Raw genomic sequence first — 21,807 nt, 5'->3', positions numbered from 1 at the left:
AACAACACATACTAGCTTCTGATCCATTTAAAAAGTACTTATTCATATAACATAACTTAGTCTGAGAGACCCCTAAATGCAAACTAGGTAGTTTCTAGTATCAGAGGGGTAGCCGTGTTCGTCTGGGTCCAGGATTCTTTGCTGCTTAGATAGTTTCTGTAATTACATCACAATGAATATTGAGAACTTGTCTTAGAGTATCGAAGATCTATGAGGATAAAGCATAAAATTGATTGTTGGAACACAAGAACATGTAACGCTCTTCCAGCCAAAGTACTGACCAATGAAGAGTGCAAAAGTATGAAACTATTTTAATTCACTATCTCAACCGAAGGAGTAATAAATATCTGCACATAGATACTTGTTCCTTAAACATAAAAGTTTTAGTACTAATCCATCCTGATGTACATAATTTTCCTTGAAGACATTTATCATCTGACATACCTATTCCTGTCACACTAAATCTCATGTTTGTTGTTTCCCTTTCTTTCTTGGTACAGTAACTCCTCACTTAAAGTTGTTCCGGTTAATGTTGTTTCATTGTTACGCTGCTGATCAGTTAGAGAACATGCTCGTTTAAAGTAGTGCAAAGCTCCCTTATAACGTTGTTTGGCGGCCACCTGCTTTGTCCACTGCTTGCAGAAAGAGCAGCCCATTACAATTAGCTGGTGGGGTCTTGGAACCAGGGTGCACCGGCAGCCCCCCTACCAGCTCCCTACTCCCCTAAGTTCCCTGTTCAGTTCAGTTCAGCTGTCCCTCCCCCTACTGCCATATGCTGCTCCTGCCCTCTGCCTTGGAGCTGCTCCCGAGAGCCTCCTGCTTGCTGGGGGGGGGCGGGAAGAGGGGAGCTAATGTCAGGGTGTCCCCCTGCTCCTGCCCCCCACTTACCCCTTCTCCATATAGGGCAGGGTGGGGACATGACAGGGCTCAGGACTGTGGGAGCTTGCTGGCCGCAGCTGCTGTCTCAACTTTCTGATCTACTTAAAAAGACAATGTACTTAGAGTGGTGTTAGTGTACTTAAAGGGGCAATGTGCATCTATCTCTCGAACACAGGTATGTGTGTCTGTCTCTGTGTGCCATGCTGACTCCCCTCCCTCCATTCGTGTTGCCTTGTAGAGTGTGAGACTACATTAACAACAATGTGTTAACCCTTGAGGGCTCAGCTAAATGCTGGTTCATCATTTAGCAGTAAGGAATTCCCTGAGAAATATCCCACCCTCTAACTTCACTATGTCAACCAAGCTTCACAGTCCTCATTGCTGTGTACAGTATTAAATTGTTTGTTTAAAACTTTGTGTGTGTGTGTGTGTGTATGAAATATAGTTTTTTGTCCGGTGAAAAACATTTCCCTGGAACATAACACCCCCATATACATCAATTCTTATGGGGAAATTGGATTAGCTTAACATCATTTTGCTTAAAATCACATTTTTCAGGAACATAACTACAATGTTGAGTGAGGAGTTACTATATTAATCATTGAAGGGGTGTCATCATGAAAGGGTGACACTGAAATTTAAAGAAACTACTAAAGAAGGACTCAGGAATGTGCAGCTAATTGGTTAAGCTAAAAGAGGATAATTTTTTTCAAGGTTTGAATGAGATATAAATTTCAAAATTACAGACTTTCACTTGCAGCATTGTTTTGGCTCTTATAAAATGGAGAATGACAGCCTAGACTTTTTCTGATGGTTGGTTGAGCAGTGCTCTTATACTGACTTATTAAATTAAAAGCCCGAACCTTCTTTTCAAAACGTTGACCAAATAAGAGAGAGCTTTTTTTTTTTTCAGATCAGCCATGACATACATTTCCCATTCAAAATGCAGAATGCCTGAGCTTCATTGTACAAATTTTAGTAAGGTCATATTTTAAATATACATAATAGTGGTAAAATATATGGCCACTTAGGACTTTGGAGTTGTCATAATGCTGCACTGTGGCAAGGAAGCAGCAGGTATAGGATTCAGAGCCTTTTCCTTCAGAAAGACAATGGAGAACTTCTGTTAGCAATATAAAGTCTATGGGTATGGCTACATTTGGAATTTCAAAGCGCTGCCCCAGCAGCACTACGGGAGCGCTGCCGCGGCAGCGCTTTGAAGTGTGAGTGTAGTCAGAGCGGCAGCGCTGGGAGAGAGCTCTCCCAGCGCTGCATGTAAACCACATTCCTTACGGGTGTAGCGTGCAGCGCTGGGAGCCGCGCTCCCAGAGCTGCTGCCCTGATTACACTGAGGCTTTACAGCACTGTATCTTGCAGCGCTCGGGGGGGTGTTTTTTCACACCCCAGTTGCAGCGCTGTAAAGTGTGTGTGTAGCCAAGGCCTATGACACAAAGTTGAGCAGTTACGATTCCATCAGTAGAGAGTAATTGTCCAATTATGTACTAAGGAGTTCATTACAGTGACAGCAGTGACAATCAACATACACCTCTACCTCGATATAACGCTGTCCTTGGGAGCCAAAAAATCTTACCACATTATAGGTGAAACTGCATTATATCAAATTTGCTTTGATCCGTCAGAGTGCGCAGCCCCGCCCCAGAGCACTGCTTTACCTCATTATGTCAGAATTCATGTTCTATAGGGTCATGTTATATCAGGGTAAAGGTATAGTTAAAGATGCATAACTGTTTCCATTCTAATCCCTCTGTTCCATTGCTCATAATTTTCTGAATTTTTTTACTTTTTTTGTTCAATATTTTCTATGATTGATCTATGTGAAGATTTTTTTTTTCAGAATGTCTGAGAGGAGAAAAACTATTTAGTCACTATAGAACAGACGAAAAATGAAAAAAGATACTGTTTCCAAATTCTAAAATGAGAGAGATTGTCAACTTTGTTTGAACTTCTCCAGCTCTGAAGCTGGAAGAAACACATAGTTTAATATCTGTCATGTGAATGTTCCGGTTAAACTCGATTATAATTTGTCAGAGTTATGATCAATTGAGAATTCTCATTCCCAGCATGCATGGTAAACTCTGGAATTTGCATGGAATTTTCTTAATAAGCTTATAAATTTCATGGTCAAGGAAACTGATGCTCACAATGTTTGTTTTAAAAAAAACAAACACACAAATGCCATCAACTCCAAATGTTAAGGCTGCAGGTTTAACTTGGTCATTTCCTGCCTTTGAAGTTCTTAAAGTTGAATGTGTTGCATTATTATGCATATGCATAATAATACAGTCTTTAGTTAAACACTGTTTCTCAAATAATGCATTTATAATCTCAATTTTTTCTTAGACAGTCATTTTAGCATCTTGTCGTATTATGTACTGCTTTGTGTCTGTCAGACAGAATCTACTAACATTATTTACATAGAAAAATACACAGTGAACAACTCTTAAACAATCAACTACAGATTTATTATGAAAATAGAGGGATTCACAAGGGAGATTTAAGCACTTAACTGCCAGGTTAGGCACTTAAATCCAAAACTTAAATTGTCAAATCCCCTGCTCAGCTGTTGCCTAACTCTGCAGGTGCCTAAATTGCTTAGGCAGCTACCTTTCCATTTGTAAAGTACTCCCTAGGTGCCTACATTTCAGCTGCTGGGCATGCTCACAGTTGACTCAGTCCTGACACCACCAAACATCTCAGTTCCTAATTCACGGCTGCCACAGTGGGATTCACAAATTAGGCATTCCCCACCTATCTTTCCTGCAGAGCCTGATCCAGTAGACATCAGGAAAAGGTGGGGATTTGAATCTGGGGCTCCTACATCTGGGGTAAGAGTTCTAACCACTGGGCTAGTGGGTATAAGGGAATGGGGTACCAATACCACCACCTCAATTTTTCTTGAAAAAGGCCTGACCTGATTTATGGACCTAACTCCAGGAGAGGGATCAAAGCTGTGGATCTTGAGTAGAGAGGAGTGCATCCCTCTGGCTGAGATTTAGATGCCTAATGCCCTTTGAGTGACAGGGCTAGCTAGCTTAGGTGGCTCCCCTCTGAGGGTGCTTGCTTCTGTGAATCCCTTTTTTAGATGCCTCAGTCTTCCCACATGTTGCACAGGGACTGTTCCGCTTGGCAGCAGAGTGCCTAAAAGTTGGGCATTGTAACTCTGAACCTAAGTCCTTTTTGTGAAACTCACCCACAGAATAAAAATGAGAATTTTCTGGCATATGACACCTAAGCTTATCTTCACAGTTAATGTATGTACTCCTGAACTGCACTTTAGGAAGGTTGAAAAGCAAATGTACAGCTATGGTCACTGACTGAATTATTGAAAGACATACATTAGACAGAAAAAGTCTGTCAACCAAAATTTACTGAAGAATTATAAGGCAGACCTAAAGTATAAAAGAGTGAAACAATAATATCCAGAATGCTGCTAAAAGTGCTCAACCATATAACCTTAACATTATTTGTTTATCACTAACAATACACAAAAGTAAAGAGTCCCTTCCCTGAGGAGTTTACAATGTAAAAGACACTTACTAAGAAGAAAGGAAATATTGCAAAATCTAGTGATTTGAATGTTAGATTTCTGCCCCCTCCCCGTCGTAGTTAAGAAAATAAGTTTATTAATATAGCTTTTGGATGGAATTATAATATTAGCATCACTGAGCAAACTCCTATTTTTATGAAAGTACGCAGTGACATGGAATCTTTACTGTCCATAGACATGAGTTTGGCTTTTAAAGGATTAGTTCTACCAATTGCTGAATATATGTAAATCCCATTTGAAATCTATAGCATGCATGTTTGGGCCCTGCAGCAGTAGGGTCTACATGTGTGATTGTGACTGACATTTGACTTCTCAGACTGAACCATGCTGGCCCCAATCAGTACTGTGACTGACTGGTCTCTGAAGGAGAGAGAACTCCATGGAATACATGTGAAGAAATGCAGATTCACCTTTAATTTAATAGTTTATATACAGATAGATGAAGCAGTAGTCACGGATACTATCCCTTGCCATAATGGCATTGTCAAAAACAAGAATAATCCATCTGATGTTTAGTTATTTGATAGCTGTCTGTGCTTTGTGATTAATAGCCACACATTCCAGCAAATGCATAGGTGCAGTTATCCTAGTAATTAATATAATATAGTATCACAATAAGAGAACATACTCAACCAACCAACATCTTCATTTTTTACTTTCTTTCTCTAACAAAACAAGGAACTTCACTGGGAAGAGCTTTGTTAGTGCAATGTTTAAACAGAGAATATAAATCACGTTCATGCAAAAACATCAAATGGACTGTGGAATTTTCCTCTCACTCTGCTGTGAATGGAGTCACAGAGGGAGTTGATGAGATAGGAAATCATGTCTCTGTAACCTAACAAACAATTGCTAATTTTTACCTCTCCCAGAAACCTGCGAAGGATATTTATTTTCAAATGATTAATCCCTTTTAGAGCACCATTATTTGACAGTGAGATTGTCCATCAGTTGTGCCATTTCTTTGGCAATATTTTGAGCTAGACTGTGGCCTGTCCTGCATGCCAGCACAAGAGAGTAGAGAAGGCATAAGATATTCATTTGTGCCAGGGCATTGCATCACCACTTTCTGCATGCAGAAAGAATGGGTTTGGGGAGGAGACTGGGACTAGGTGCTTAGAGAGGAGATGGATCACATGAAGAGCTGAGCTGAAGGAATGGGGCCTGGCTGAGCAAGGAAACAGGTATTGGGCATGAAGGGGGACAGGACTGTGAGTTGGGGAATTCAGACATTGAGCCCAGAGAGGGAGACTGGGACTGGCTAAGCAAGAAGGCCTGGACTTGGATGAAAAGCCTGAGGAGTAGAGAATGGGACTAGGCCAAGGAACCAGAAGTGGAGAAACAACAGCACTGGGACAGAGACAGTTTGCAGGGCATAGGGCAGAAGGGATCAAGCTTGGTGGGCGGGGGTCCCACAGAAGAGTCTATGCTCACTAGGAAAGATTCCTCTTCAGAGTCTGGAATGGAATTTATGTTTCATGAGTCTTATCTCATTCGTCTGCTGTCAGCACATATCTGTGAACCCAGGTGGCAAAGTCCTTTTCTCTTCTCCCTCTAGTGCTGGCCCACATAGAGGATGAAAAGCAACTACTTATATCAGTTATTCCATTAGCTCAAAAGTTCAGAGTTCTGTGGGGTGGATCTAAAGGTTCCATCCTTGCTGATAAACCATGTGGATATCACTATAATGCCATAGTATGGAACTCTTTTTTTCTTCTCAGTTTGATTTTTAAAACCTAGGAACTTATACAAACTACATTAAGAGAACACTAAGGCTGCAAAGTCAAATACTCAAATACAGGCTTTAATTACATGATCTTATGCTATTTTTTTCCACAGAACCCTTGCCTCATTCAGTGTGTAGAATTGACTCGCTCTGGAGATGAATCAGGGTTGTATAGTGAAGAAAGCTCGTGCTTGTCAGCTCCCGTTCATTGTTTGGCAGAAGTTGGAAGGTGCTTATTATTTGCAGGACTGGGATAGGTGGGTTGAAGTTCCCCCAAGACTAAAGGTCCACACCTTCAACTAAGAGAGAGGAAACACTAGGACTAGACCATAAGAGAGTCCTGGGGACAATGAAGGAGAAAACAGTAATGGAAGTGTAGTCAAAGGTTAAAAAGGAGAGTCAGAGATGGACACCAAAAGAGAATCCCGGACAGCACCCACCACTCCTCAAAGGCATCTAGAGAGTCAGTGGACATTGCCCAAAATAAACCTGCCTTGGAGGTGTTATCAGATGAGGGAGTACAAATAGGACCCACAATTGCAGAGTACTCCACTGTTCAGCTTCCTCCTCCAGGAGTGATGGGTGTTCATCTTAGCCAGCATCAGGAGGAAGTAGGAGGGGGTCCTGTGTCTTTGTGGGGCCACAGAGGGGGTTGGAAGGTATGTACTATTGGAAACACACAGATCCTATCTCTTCAAAAACTAAAAGTCCTCCCCGTTAACTATGAGAGGAACCACTAAGTCCAGACTTCAGCTGATTATGCAGGACAACAAAGGAGAAAACAGAGGTGGGAGTGAGATCAAAGGCTGGAAATGAATGAACCGGAAGGGGACAACATAGCTGGCCCATGCCAGCTGACTCAGGCTCGCAGGGCTTGGACTAACTGGCTGTTTAATTGCGGTGAACACATTTGGACTCAGGCTGCAGCCTGAGCTCTGGGACCTTCCCACCTTGCAGGTTCCTAGAGTCTGACCATCTAGACCACAATTAAACAGCCCCCTAGCCTGAGCCTCATAAGTCTGAATCAGCTGGCATGAGCCAGCCCCAGGTGACTAATCCAAGGATTTAGTGGCCATTGCCCAGAGGAACGCTGCCAGGAGACATGAGTGGACCTTAGACCATGCTTTGCTGCACATTGGGCTACTCACATTTGTCATCCTTGTCTGTCAACTGCCCTGCTCTCCAAATCTTTCCATTTCATGTGGAGGTGATTGATGTCATTCAGAACTGTTCATTTCCATGTTATTCGTGGTCCTCCTCTATTTCTTCTTGCATTTTCTGGCTTACATTCAAGGGTGGTATTTGGTAAGCATTCTTTTTCCATTCTCAGCACATGTCCCAGCAACTGATGTCTTCCTTTGTAGATTATTTTTGAGAGGGTGTCTTTTCCAGAAATTTTTCTGACTTCTTCATTCATCTTCCTATCTCTATATGTTATTCCCAATATTCTTTTCAGACTTTTGTGATGAAATGCATCCGGCTTTTGCATATCTTTCTTGGTAAGTTGCCATGTCTCACTGCTGTATGTTATGATGGCGATAACAATTGCAACAGTTTTGTCTTGAGGGAGATTTTTTTGAGTTGCCAGATGCATTTGGAAGACTCAAAAACAGCATTTGCCTTCCTGATTCTTCTTCTTTCCTCAGAACTGGTACCATCTTGGCTGATGGTACTTCCAAGATACATAAAATTGACCACCTTCTTCAGTTTTGCTTCTTCAATTTTGATGTCTGCCCCTGTAGTCCCCATTAACATGACTTTACATGTCATTGAATTGTATCTCAAACCTACATTCTCCATTACTACTTTTACTTGGTTTGTGCATTTTTGCAGTCCATTGGCATTTTCTTTGATAAGAGTAATGTCATCAGTAAAGTTTAGATCAAATAGCCTTGAATTGTTCCTTTTAAAACCATATGTATCACTGTCTCATTGTTTTAATCCATAGTTGATGACCAGCATAAACAAAAAAGGAGACAGGACATATCCCTCCCTTACACCTGTTTTGATGCTGAATGGGTTACTCAATCCATTTTCCATTTGAATGCAGCATTTTGAGTTGGCGTGGAATGCCTTCAAAATGTTGATACATTTTGTTGAAAAATTATTGAAATAGACCCCATAGTTCCAGAATACCCCTCCACCCAGTCCAGTTTCTCCCTCCCGATGTGAAGGACAGCCATTTTGGCCAACACCAGGAAGAGGCTGATGAGGAGATCTTGCAACTTTATGGGGCCATGGATGGAGTGTGCATAGATCAGGGGGCTCTGAAGGAGCTGGAAGAAGGGTTGCATGCTCTTGCAGGAGCCCCTTGAGGAAAGCAAGAGAAACAGGAGGCAAGGCTGCCTGTTTTCTGGAGTTTTCTGTGAAACAGGCAGGAGTTTTGTCATAAACAGATAGCTAAGGGTTAATGTCTCTTTCACCTGGAAAGGAGTAACCTGAAACACCTGACCAGAGGACCAATCAGGAAACAAGACTTTTTCAAATCTGGGTGAAGGGAAGTTTGGGTGTGAGTTCTTTGTCGTGGGTCTGACCCTCTCAGCTATGAGAGTGATTTTTCTATCTCCAGCTTTCTAATCTTCTGTTTCCAAGTTGTAAGTACAAAAATAGTACGGCAATAAGGTTTATATTGTTTTCTTTTGTATTTACATGTGTATAGTTGCTGGAATATGTTAAATTGAATTCATTTTGGATAAGGCTGTTTATTCATTTTTTTCTTTTAAGCAAATGACCCTGTATTTGTCACCTTAATACAGAGAGACCATTTTTATGTCCTTTTCTTTCTTTTTAAGATCTGTTGGAGTTTTTCTTTAGTGGGGACTCCAGGGAATTGAGTCTGCAGCTCACCAGGGAATTGGTGGGAGGAAGAAGTCAGGGGGAAAATCTCTTTGTGTTACATTTACTAAGCCTGACTTTGCATACCCTCTGGGTGAGGGGAGAAGAGAGATTAGCTCTCGGTACTTCTGTTTTCCAGGACTGGAAACAGGGAGGGTGGAGTCCCTCTGTTTAGATTCACGGAGCTTGCTTCTGTATATCTCTCCAGGAACCCAGGGAGGGAACACCTGGAGGGAAGGACGGGAAGGGAAATGGTTTATTCCCCTTTGTTGTGAGACTCAAGGAATCTGAGTCTGGGGGTCCCCCAGGGAAGGCTTTGGGGAGACCACAGTGCGCCAGGCACTGTATAGATTCCTGGCTGGTGGAAGCTTTACCAGGTCCAAGCTGGTAACTAAGCTTGGAGGTTTTCATGCTAACACCCATATTTTGGACGCTAAGGTCCAGATCTGGGAGAACTGCTGGCTCTGTTGCCTCCTGGGGTCTGCCTAGCAACAGTGCCGTTTTCCCTTTCTTCCTCTAGCTAATCTTTTAAATGTAAAGTAAACCAGAAAAACCACTTTATTTGCATGTGTATTGTGCTGGTACTTGACTCCTAATGGGAGTGCTATTGTCTGACAAAAGACCCGTTTGTCACAGCTTAATGGTTCCTTGCTTAATATGCAAGCCAAAAACTGCAAGAGAGAGCAGAAAAAAAATCTCTCTGGTTCCTTTTAAAACCAAACCCCCTCTGCTTAAAAGCCCCTAGCAGAGAAAAGGAAAATAATATTTCTACTGGCTTCTGGATTCTTCTATCTATCCCACCTCTGCCACCATGTCATAACATTTTTCCCAGATCTGGACCTTAGCGTCCAAAATATGGGTGTTATTGCCGTACTATTTTTGTACTTACAACTTGGAAACAGAAGATTAGAAAGCTGGAGATAGAAAAATCACTCTCATCGCCGAGAGGGTCAGACCCAAGACAAAGAACTCACACACAAACTTCCCTCCACCCAGATTTGAAAAAGTCTTGTTTCCTGATTGGTCGTCTGGTCAGGTGTTTCAGGTTACTCCTTTCCAGGTGAAAGAGACATTAACCCTTAGCTATCTGTTTATGACAAGTTTGCAGGAAGAGAAAGGATAGTCTCATGATTAAAGCAGTGGAATGCTGTTCTGGAGAATTGTATGCTATCCCTGCCTCTGCTACAGAGTTCCTATGTGATTGTAGTCAAGTCACTTAAACCAAATGTCTCACAAGTGCTCACCACTTCTGTGTTCCTCATCTTCTGGGTGTCTGACTAGAGACCCAGAGTCTGATTGGCAAAAGTGTTGAGTATTCAGCTGAAACTAAGTCACTGGGAGCTGCGCTTTGAATATATAAAGTGCTATGTAATGCTAAGTGCTCCTGAAAAATCAGACCCTAGGTATCTCAAATTGGACACCCAAAACTTTTGACCTTAATGTGTCTGTACCCCATCTGTTCCCCATCTGTAAAATGGGGATAACATTGTGCTGTGAAAATAAATTCACTAATGTTTGTGAAACACTCAGATACTGTAGCGATGAATATCATAAATATGCCATGAGGAAATTAACAAATATGTCTTTGGCGCAGTGTTTGAATCATGTGCAGCAAATATGGTCACATATTGAATAATGAGGAGAAAACAGAACACTGAATAGCTGTTCATTAAGTGAGCACCATCTATCCTCTGCACTGAATGAGGCAGGGATGGCGGGGGGGGGGGTAGTATGTTGTGATATAATTGAAGACTGTAATATAATGCAACCTTAATACTGACATTTCCTAACTTTTGCGTGCTTGACTTTACAACATTAATAACATTCTTTTAACTCTGGTTTTTTATGTATAATAATTAATATAACTCCAGTAGAACCTTCCAGGAGAAATTATTATTCAAGTAACATCAACTACCAACCTTAAAGATACATGACATACAAATGCAAGAAGTATGGGTAATAAGCAGGAAGAACTGGAAGTGCTAATAAATAAATACAACTATGACATTGTTGGCATTACTGAAACTTGGTGGGATAATACACGCGACTGGAATGTTGGTGTGGATGGGTATAGTTTGCTCAGGAAGGATAGACAGGGGAAAAAGGGAGGAGGTGTTACCTTATGTATTGAAAATGTACACACTTGGGCTGAGGTGGAGATGGACATAGGAGATGGAAGTGTTGAGAGTCTCTGAGTTAGGCTAAAAGGGGTAAAAAACAAGGGTGATGTCATGCTAGGAGTCTACTACAGGCCACCTAATGAGGTGGATGAGGCTTTTTTCAAACAACTAACAAAATCATTCAAAGCCCAAGATTTGGTGGTGATGGGGGACTTCAACTATCCAGATATATGTTGGGAAAATAACACTGCGGGGCACAGACTATCCAATAAGTTCCTGGACTGCATTGCAGACAACTTTTTATTTCAGAAAGTTGAAAAAGCTACTAGGGGGAAAGCTGTTCTAGACTTGATTTTAACAAATAGGGAGGAACTTGTTGAGAATTTGAAAGTAGAAGGCAGCTTGGGTGAAAGTGATAATGAAATCATAGAGTTTGCAATTCTAAGGAAGGGTAGAAGGGAGTACAGCAAAATAGAGACCATGGATTTCAGGAAGGCGGATTTTGGTAAGCTCAGAGAGCTGATAGGTAAGGTCCCATGAGAATCAAGACTGAGGGGGAAAACAACTGAGAAGAGTTGGCAGTTCTTCAAAGGGACACTATTAAGGGCCCAAAAGCAAGCTATTCCGATGGTTAGGAAAGATAGAAAATGTGGCAAAAGGCCACCTTGGCTTAACCATGAGATCTTGTGTGACCCACAAAATAAAAAGGCGTCATATAAAAAATGGAAACTAGGTCAGATTACAAAGGACGAATACAGGCAAATAAGACAGGAATGCAGAGGCAAGATTAGAAAGGCAAAGGCACAAAATGAGCTTAAACTAGCTACGGGAATAAAGGGAAACAAGAAGACTTTTTATCAATACATTAGAAGCAAGAGGAAGACCAAGGACAGGGTAGGCCCACTGCTCTGTGAGGAGGGGGAAACAGTAACGGGAGACTTGGAAATGGCAGAGATGCTTAATGACTTCTTTGTTTCGGTCTTCACTGAGAAGTCTGAAGGAATGTCTAATATAGTGAATGCTTACGGGAAGAGGGTAGGTTTAGAAGTTAAAATAAAAAAAGAGCAAGTAAAAAATCACTTAGAAAAGTTAGATGCCTGCAAGTCACCAGGGCCTGATGAAATGCATCCTAGAATACTCAAGGAGTTAATAAAGGAGGTATCTGAGCCTCTAGCTATTATCTTTGGGAAATCATGGGAGACGGAGGAGATTCCAGAAGACTGGAAAAGGGCAAATATAGTGCCTATCTATAAAAAGGGAAATAACAACAACCCAGGAAACTATAGACCAGTTACTTTAACTTCTGTGCCAGGGAAGATAATGGAGCAAGTAATTAAAGAAATCATCTGCAAACACTTGGAAGGCGGTAAGGTGATAGGGAATAGCCAGCATGGATTTGTAAAGAACAAATCGTGTCAAACTAATCTGATAGCATTCTTTGATAGGATAACGAGCCTTGTGGATAAGGGAGAAGCGGTGGATGTGATATGTCTAGACTTTAGTAAGGCATTTGATATAGTCTCCCATGATATTCTTATAGATAAACTAGGAAAGTACAATTTAGATGGGGCTACTATAAGGTGGGTGCATAACTGGCTGGATAACCGTACTCAGAGAGTAGTGGTTAATGGCTCCCAATCCTGCTGGAAAGGTATAACAAGTGGGGTTCCGCAGGGGTCTGTTTTGGGACCGGCTCTGTTCAATATCTTCATCAACGATTTAGATGTTGGCATAGAAAGTACGCTTATTAAGTTTGCGGACGATACCAAACTGGGAGGGATTGCAACTGCTTTGGAGGACAGGGTCAAAATTCAAAATGATCTGGACAAACAGGAGAAATGGTCTGAGGTAAACAGGATGAAGTTCAATAAAGATAAATGCAAAGTGCTCCACTTAGGAAGGAACAATCAGTTTCACACATATAGAATGGGAAGAGACTGTCTAGGAAGGAGTATGGCAGAAAGAGATCTAGGGGTCATAGTGGACCACAAGCTTAATATGAGTGAACAGTGTGATACTGTTGCAAAAAAAGCAAACGTGATTCTGGGATGCATTAACAGGTGTGTTGTAAACAAGACATGAGAAGTCATTCTTCTGCTTTACTCTGCGCTGGTTAGGCCTCAACTGGAGTATTGTGTCCAGTTCTGGGCACCGCATTTCAAGAAAGATGTGGAGAAATTGGAGAGGGTCCAGAGAAGAGCAACAAGAATGATTAAAGGTCTTGAGAACATGACCGATGAAGGGAGGTTGAAACAATTGGGTTTGTTTAGTTTGGAAAAGAGAAGACTGAGAGGGGACATGATAGCAGTATTCAGGTATCTAAAAGGGTGTCATCAGGAGGAGGGAGAAAACTTGTTCACCTTAGCCTCCAATGATAGAACAAGAAGCAATGGGCTTAAACTGCAGCAAGGGAGATTTAGGTTGGACATTAGGAAAAAGTTCGTAACAGTCAGGGTAGTTAAACACTGGAATAGATTGCCTAGGGAAGTTGTGGAATCTCCATCTCTGGAGATATTTAAGAGTAGGTTAGATAAATGTCTATTAGGGATGGTCTAGACAGTATTTGGTACTGCCGTGAGGGCAGGGGACTGGACTCGATGACCTCTCGAGGTCCCTTCCAGTCCTAGAGTCTATGACAGGATTTTTAACACTGGTTTTATCTGATTTGAATGGAAGTTTTGTCACACCTTGCCAAGTCAGGTGAGTTTTTTCTAAAACAAATATAGCTTATGTTATAATACAATAATAGTATTTCTCTACTTGATTTACTTTTCAAAACCTTAAAATAAGCTAGGGACAAAAGGCAACTCATGAGTGTTGAATATTAATTTTGCTTTAATAGTGGAAGAGAGAGACTATGTAAACTAAACTTACCCAGCTCTAATAAAAGATCAGACCTTGACTTTGATCCCAGCTGCTAATCCCTCTTGAATCACCCCAACCAACTTCATACTCCCAGTGTCCTCTGTGACAAGAATCCCAACCTGCTATGTACCAGCCTCCATACTCAACACGTATTCCAACACTTCCTGTGAACTGCTGAAAGACAAAAGAAATCAGAAAAAAAAGTTTGACAAGTTATGATAAAGGGCAAATTCAGTAAATAAAAATTCACCAGTTACAACAGATTAACACTACAGTGGCCATACGTCTAGCATGACATTGACTGGCAAGAGTTTCTATACCTTGGAGTTCTATTGTACTTGGCTCCACTTGGGTACCTCAGGCCACCTCAGCTGAGGAACCATAGTGATCCTGATTGTTGTCAGTTCGTTTCTTAACACTAGTGGGGAAAACACTTTCTGTTGAGGTTATGCTGACACCAACTACTGATGTATCAGAGCTGTGGTCTCACTGTCTCTTCATTGCCTGAGGAGAATTCATCCTTTCCAAAGGGAGCCTTTCTGTTTAACTTTTTTAAATGTGTAGCTACTGAATGCTCTGGGTGAAGTTGGCAGTGTCTTGCTGACCCTTGGCTCATCTAAATGAACTCTGCCAACCTTTTCTGCTTATTTCTGGATTGTTATCTGTATATTTTTGCTCTCCCTTCTCAAAGTCAGAGGAAGCAGCACTGTGGCTTGAAGATATGCTTCCCAATGCAGTTGTAAAATATCCCTTGCAGCCAGACGTGACTTCTGTTTGTTTTGATGCTGAGTCTCTCAGAACTGGCATAACTAGGAGATCTGTGCCCAGCTGTTGCTGTGAGCTGTCAGATCAGAGTGAGCACCTAAAAGCTTCCCTAACCTCCCTGATGCTTCTTTTAATTCTGACATGAAGTCCACCAGGAAAGATTCCAGCAAGTCACAGTCAGATATCTCAGTTGGGTGTTGAGATTCAGTGTTGATGGTACACACTTTGGTGCAAGTTTGGTAACAGAGCCCCTGAAGCTACATTCTAATCCCTTTGAGCAGAGGAATGAGTTGATAGACTGTTTTGCTTGACCACTTTCTTCATTTGTCTCATTCTGGGCCATAGATTTCATCAGTAAGGGTCTGTGTGAGATTTTCAAAGAGCACTGAAGTGTTTCAGAGCACAAGTCCTACTGCAAATCTCATCCTTTGCCAGAACTAGCGAGAGCTGTGTTTGAAAACAGTTCCAACTCAATGCAAGCATGGTCCTCTCTAAACTCTTTAAAGCAAGTTTTGTTCACCAACATGCCCAGCACAAAGCTATGTTCAAATTTGTTTACATAAACCAGGGTTGCCCCGGGGAGAGGGGGGGCAAATGGGGCAATTTGTCCTGGGCCCTGCAGGGGCCCCCATGGGAATATAGTATTGCAACTTTTTTTTTTATGGAAGGGGCCCCTGAAATTGCTTTGCCCCAGGCCCCCTGAATCCTCTGGGCAGCCCTGACATAAACTGTGCTTGCACCTAAGAAGAAAAGTGTTTGGACATGGAAGCTGTGATAGGATTGAGCTCCCCGCACAGGCCCTGCAAGAAGTAGTTAAGCCAGGTGGACCCAATCAGCTAATTAGGCTGCACACAGGGGAACTTTAGGCTGGAGGCAGCTAATTGCAGAGAGGCTTACCTGTGCAGGAAGAGGTGGGGCCTATCAAGCCAGGTAGTGGGCTACAGATTAGGTAGTTGCTTGAAAAAGGCAGTCACTCCCTGAGAAGAAGAAGGAGTGTTTGGAGGTTGCTGGGGAGGAGATAGTCTGCAGTTCTTCTCTCGGTGGAGGCAGTAACCAAGATGATTGGAAGCAGCAGTGAGGACAGAGAGAGGAAGTCCAGAACTGCTGAGCTAAGGGTCCCTGGATTGGAACTTAGAGAAAAGACTAGGCCTGGGTTCCCCTACCAGCCACCAAGGGCATAGCTAAGACAGGAGGCAATGAATGAGAAGACTGTCTAGGCCTGCTGACAGACTGTACCCTGGAAGGGGGAACACTGACTGATCTACCTGAAGGGCTGAGTCATAAAAAGGATGTTGCAGGCCCACGAGGGAGAAGAGCTGTAAACCAGAGTCTGAGGGCTTGTCTACATCAGAAAGTTGCAGCGCTGGTGAGGGAGTTACAGCGCTGCAACTTTGAAGGTGTACACATCTGCAGGGCACCACCAGCGCTGCAACTCCCTGTTTGCAGCGCTGGCCGTACTCCCGTTTTGTCTCGGGTGTAGAGGATCCAGCGCTGGTGATCCAGCGCTGGTAATCCAATGTAGACAGTTACCAGCGCTTTTCTTGACCTCCGTGGAAGGAGGAAGCCTCTGGTAATCAAGCTGGTTTCCTTTCCCGGTTTGCTCTCTCGGTCCCGGAGCCACCCAGCAAACCGCAGGGAAGGAGACCTGCTTGCTCGGGGTTCCGGGACCGAGAGAGCAAACCGGGAAAGGAGACCAGCTTCGCCGCGGTTTGCTCTCGCGTTCCCGGAGCCACCCAGCAAACCGCAGGGAAGGAGACCTGCTTGCTCGGGGTTCCGGGACCGAGAGAGCAAACCGGGAACGCCGCGGTTTGCTCTCTCGGTCCCGGAGCCACCCAGCAAACCGCAGGGAAGGAGACCTGCTTGCTCGGGGTTCCGGGACCGAGAGAGCAAACCGGGAAAGGAGACCAGCTTCGCCGCGGTTTGCTCTCTCGGTCCCGGAACCCCAAGCAAGCAGGTCTCCTTCCCTGCGGTTTGCTGGGTGGCTCCGGGACCGAGAGAGCAAACCGCGGCGTTCCCGGTTTGCTCTCTCGGTCCCGGAACCCCGAGCAAGCAGGTCTCCTTCCCTGCGGTTTGCTGCGTGGCTCCGGGACAGGAGAGCAAACCGCGGCGTTCCCGGTTTGCTCTCTCGGTCCCGGAACCCCGAGCAAGCAGGTCTCCTTCCCTGCGGTTTGCTGGGTGGCTCCGGGACCGAGAGAGCAAACCGCGGCGAAGCTGGTTTCCTTTCCCGGTTTGCTCTCTCGTCCCGGAACCCCCCTTGAAGCCGCCCAACAGCGCTGCAGTGTGGCCACATCTAACACCACTTGCAGCGCTGGTTGCTGTAAGTGTGGCCACTCTGCAGCGCTGGCCCTATACAGCTGTACTAATACAGCTGTGACAACCAGCGCTGCAAAATTTTAGATGTAGACATGGCCTGAGTGACAGTATGCAAATTGCACACAGGGTGTCAGCCTTGAGAGCTAATTCCCAGAATGACCTAGAGGTGGTGCCAAACTAGCAGTGAGTGATGCACCCCTGTGACAGAGGTCCATTATTTTATTGTTGATGGAAAATGTTGATAGAGTATTGCAGGGCTTCAGTTCATGCTGAATAAAAACCCAATAACATTTCTGCCAGGAACATTAGCAGAGTGACTTTTTAAAAGTTGACTACTACCCTAAAAGGGTATATTATATAATGGGATTCTATATTCAGTATATATCATTCATTTCTTTCTACAGCAAATGTGCTTAGTTTGCAAATAATAAAAGCTTGCATCTATCTGTACAAGTTTATTCTGGGCTTTGATATATCATCATGAGTAATAGAAGATGTGCAGCCTGTTAATACTTTCAGCTTCTGCTGTGCAACCCCATTCTCTTCAAATTTACTCCCTCTGTGATACCTGTGAAAACCCACTTAAGACTAATAGGGGTGTACAGGTGTTGCTGAGGGCATAATCTGAAGGCAAAGGAGTTGCACAAATGAAGTTAGCTGCATAATTTGGCCTGCAGACTTTCTGTAACTTGTAGTAAGTGTGTGACTGTCAGAGCTCAAGGAGAGTTTATACAGTTGTGTTTTTTTGTTTTGTTTTTGTTTTTTTAACAACTAAATATTTTATGTAGAAGTCAGTCAAGCACAGTAGATAGGGAGCTTCACAAAGCTGTTTATATAGTCACTTTTTTCAAGAAGTACCATTATGTTTAAGATCTGGCTCTGAGAGCTTGTTGGATGGTCTATAATAGGTGGATCAGCCCATAAGGCCTGGAATTTCTTTGAGCCAAAGTCACTACCGCAAGAAATCTAAGCTGTTATTACAACATAAATGTTAACTCCCCTACCTCCAAAAAAAACCCCAAGAATTGCAGGTAAATAACTTTTTCTGTGATTTCCATGGTATTTTTACTAAAGTCTCAACAGATGTTTTGTTGACTTAAGTGTTACAGTAGTCATGTATAACCCAGTGTGTGCTGATTTAACCTTTCTTATCTCAATTTCCATTCAGCAAGGGCTAAATACTTCATAGAATCATAGATTATTAGAGTTGAAAGAGACCTCAAGAGATCATCTAGTCCAACCCCCTGATCAAAGCAGAACCAATCCCCAAATGACCTCCTCAAGGATTGAATTCACAACCCTGGGTTTATCAGGCCAATGCTCAAACCACTGAGCTATCCCTCCCCTCCTCTGTACTATGATAAAAATGTAACTCTCTTGGTCTATCTCTAAATGTTCCTGACTATTAGGTGGCTTCTTAAATCAAGATGCACAATAGGGAGGTCTGTCACTCTGGAGCTTTATTGATCAAGTCTATACTGCAGTAATGATTAAGTTTGCAGTGCATGAACATTCCCACAGCACTGAATAATCTCCCAATGTCCTGTTCCCACACGCTCTGTACTGAAAATTAGGCTGGATTCTTTGGCAGATTTTACTTTGGTTGTTTCAAAGGCCTGATTGTGAATCTGGAAAGAATGTTACATTATGTTGTCCTTTATTCTCTACAAGAGTCTACAGTTTCATAGAAACATGTTTCTTATATTCCCAGGTATTGAAAAATAATAAAATAACTATAAACTGAGCCCATCATCATATCCTGAGATGTTTTGAACCTGTATCTGACCAATAGTTCTGGCAATGCCGTGTGTGTGTGTGTTTGATTTTTCAAGAGCCACACCAATCTGCTTTTTAAAAGCTATGTACATTTTGAACCATTGGAATAGGCATTGTTTGTACTTAAAGTTCAGTAGTGTCAGTGTGTGAGGGAAATCTTCCATTATGCAGAGAAGTATCATTTGAAGGTTGACAGACAATGAAGGAGAAGTAGAGGATTTACACACAGTCATTCTCTGACTTCTAAAGTATAGTTCATTTGACATTATCATGTATTTAAAATGGATTGAATGAGAAAGAAAGGAAAGGGGTGACGAAAGACTACTAGCTCTGTTTATAGCAGGTTGTTCTCAGTGTTCAGGTTTGGGATGGGGTGAGAGAACGCACACTCTGTGTTCTTACTCTATCAAAGCCATCTGAAATATTATGTACAGTACAATAAAAAAAGTATTGTATTTTTCCATCGCTAATTCACAGAAAACTGACACTAGATGGACAAACTGCAGAAATCACTGGAATTTGTGGGGGAAAATGGTGACTCAGTGCATGGCCAAATTGGTTCAAAATTGTTATAAAATACAGTGGAACTCTCAGTTAGCTAAGATTCAGTGAAACTCTGTTTTTAATTAACACAAGTTGAGAATATTTTTAGCATAGTGGAGTATGCAAATTGCATTTAAGAGTGAGATTAGTTATTCTGCTAAAAATAACTTTCTAATAAGACTTCTATATGTGCTAGCAAGTTTTGAGCTTTACCTTTTAACTTTCTCTTCTTTTTTCTTTTTTTCTTTTTTAGATTGTATTTGGTGACTATATGGTATGCTACAGTGTGTCTCCTGGCCTGGATTTCTGATTTCTTATCTTTTTTTTTTTTTAAATTTTGTGAGGGCAGTGACTGTCGTCTTTTTCACTTGTCTGCATGGTGCCAAGTACAATGGGACTTTGATGCCTAGTTGCTATCATCATAATATCAGTGTAAATCAAGAATGACTCTCCATGTAATAGGGTATGAGACCAATTCTGTGTAAGACTGAGTTGGGCACCTAGTCTCCTTACACAAAAGCCAGCAGGCTAGGCTATTCCTCTGTGAGGTGCAAAGTGGAGGGGTATGTCCTAAAACCCACCACTCAACATTGTTTAAAAGGGGAAATTAAAATGGTAGGTATAGATCCAAACTAGACCATCAGGGGAGCAATTCCTTGTGGTTGCTATCTGGTGAGCCACAAGGCTATTCTGGGCAATACTGTATGAGAATATGTTGGGGGCAGGAAAGCTGATGAGAAGAAAGGGGAGTGAATAGAGGCTAGTCAGAACATGTATATTTTTCATCATGATTAGAGGACTTTCCCTTTATTGGCTAAACCATGAGCCAGGCAGAGAAGTCCAATATAAGGAGGGTTCAGGGCAAATGAAAGCTGGGGAAAGTTGTACAGAAAGAGAAGAATTCTGCCCAGGCAAGTTAAGGATTCATCTGGAGAAGTTACCATGAATGACCGTTCTATTGCAATGAAGTTTAGTTCTGTTGTTCAAGAGAGTTTCTGTGGCTTTGTATGCCTCCCAATGCTGCAATTCAGAGACCAAATGCAATTAAAAAATGCTCTGCATGTTAATATTCTATACTGTTCACATCTGTCTAAAAAAGTGCAATTTTCCAGATCTCTGTAGTCATGAGGCACAACTTGTAAAGCACAACTTGCTATTAAGGAGGAGATGATCTAATGGGATAGCTATTTATTTAAAATGTTGACTAACAATTCTAACAACCAGCAATTAGAAATGGAATTAATATTCTGTGGAGTTCAAATCTAGATGCACAGCTTTGAGACTAAACAATCCCTATATGAGATTTGGGTAGAGTTACCAACCAGTGGTTTTTTTGTTGTTTGTTTTTTAATGCCAGGATGAAATCTTAAAAAATTGAGAATTCAAGGTACATGTTGGGAGCTTTAAATTTAATGAAAAGTTCAACTGAGAGAAATTAGATTGACTGACTGAAAATGAACAAAACATTGTGGAGATGACTTGATTCATCCAGACAAGTTGCTAAAATGTCTCTAGGACATTGGATTAGCATCAGAAAGTGGAATCTCAGAAGTGTCGGGGAGCAATATTCCTGTTGGGACAAACTGACCTCTAGGAATAATTTAGCCAATCTAGCCTTACCTGACTTTGCAGAGAAACAAATCTAGAGGAAAAGACCTTTCTTACCTTTTTTTTTTTTTAAATAGGGAGAGGAGGGAAGAACAAACCATGTAATGACCCCTAATTGATAGGGCGATCTCTCTAATTCAGAACACTACTGTTCTTTCAGATTACAGGTTTGTTACTTATTTCAACCATGTTTTATACCACACTCTTCATCATAAACAAGACTGGAACTTCATTAATATATATATTAATATTAAAGCTGAGATCATGTGTCTAAAACTTCACACTAGAAATCTTAAAAATGAATGTTTGCCAGAAAACTAGACATGCAAGCATTGCCTCAGTGATAGCCTAGTCATCTTGCAAATTACTGTGACCAGATAGGAGGATTTTTACCTTAAGTTTTGCTAGATGCATGCTTTGGAAAAGTGCTTTTTTAAAAAAAAATTGGTTGCATGAGGCTTCATATCCAAACCATATAAATAGCCAAGTAAAATAACTTGCCTGAAATCTCTTCTGTTCTGTTACTATTACTAATTTTTTTTACTTGAGCTTTTTGAATCAACTGTACTCAACACAAATGAAATAAAGTAACTAATTTCAGAATCTTCATAGAAGGTCATTATTTTTCTCATGTGTACACACAGTAAGAATATTCCAGCTAATTGCTCTAGAATCTGTAAACATGGCCTCAGAATGGCCTACATCATTCTAGAACTGTACACAGGGGGCACCATCCCTGTACTGTTCACCTTCTTATTACACAGTAGGTGGTGAAGATTAGCTACTGCCATAACACTGTTCTCTCTCCT

Source organism: Gopherus evgoodei, chromosome 5 (assembly GCF_007399415.2).
Source record: "Gopherus evgoodei ecotype Sinaloan lineage chromosome 5, rGopEvg1_v1.p, whole genome shotgun sequence".
Lineage (NCBI taxonomy): Eukaryota > Metazoa > Chordata > Testudines > Testudinidae > Gopherus > Gopherus evgoodei.
Note: the sequence above shows the minus strand (reverse complement) of the source record.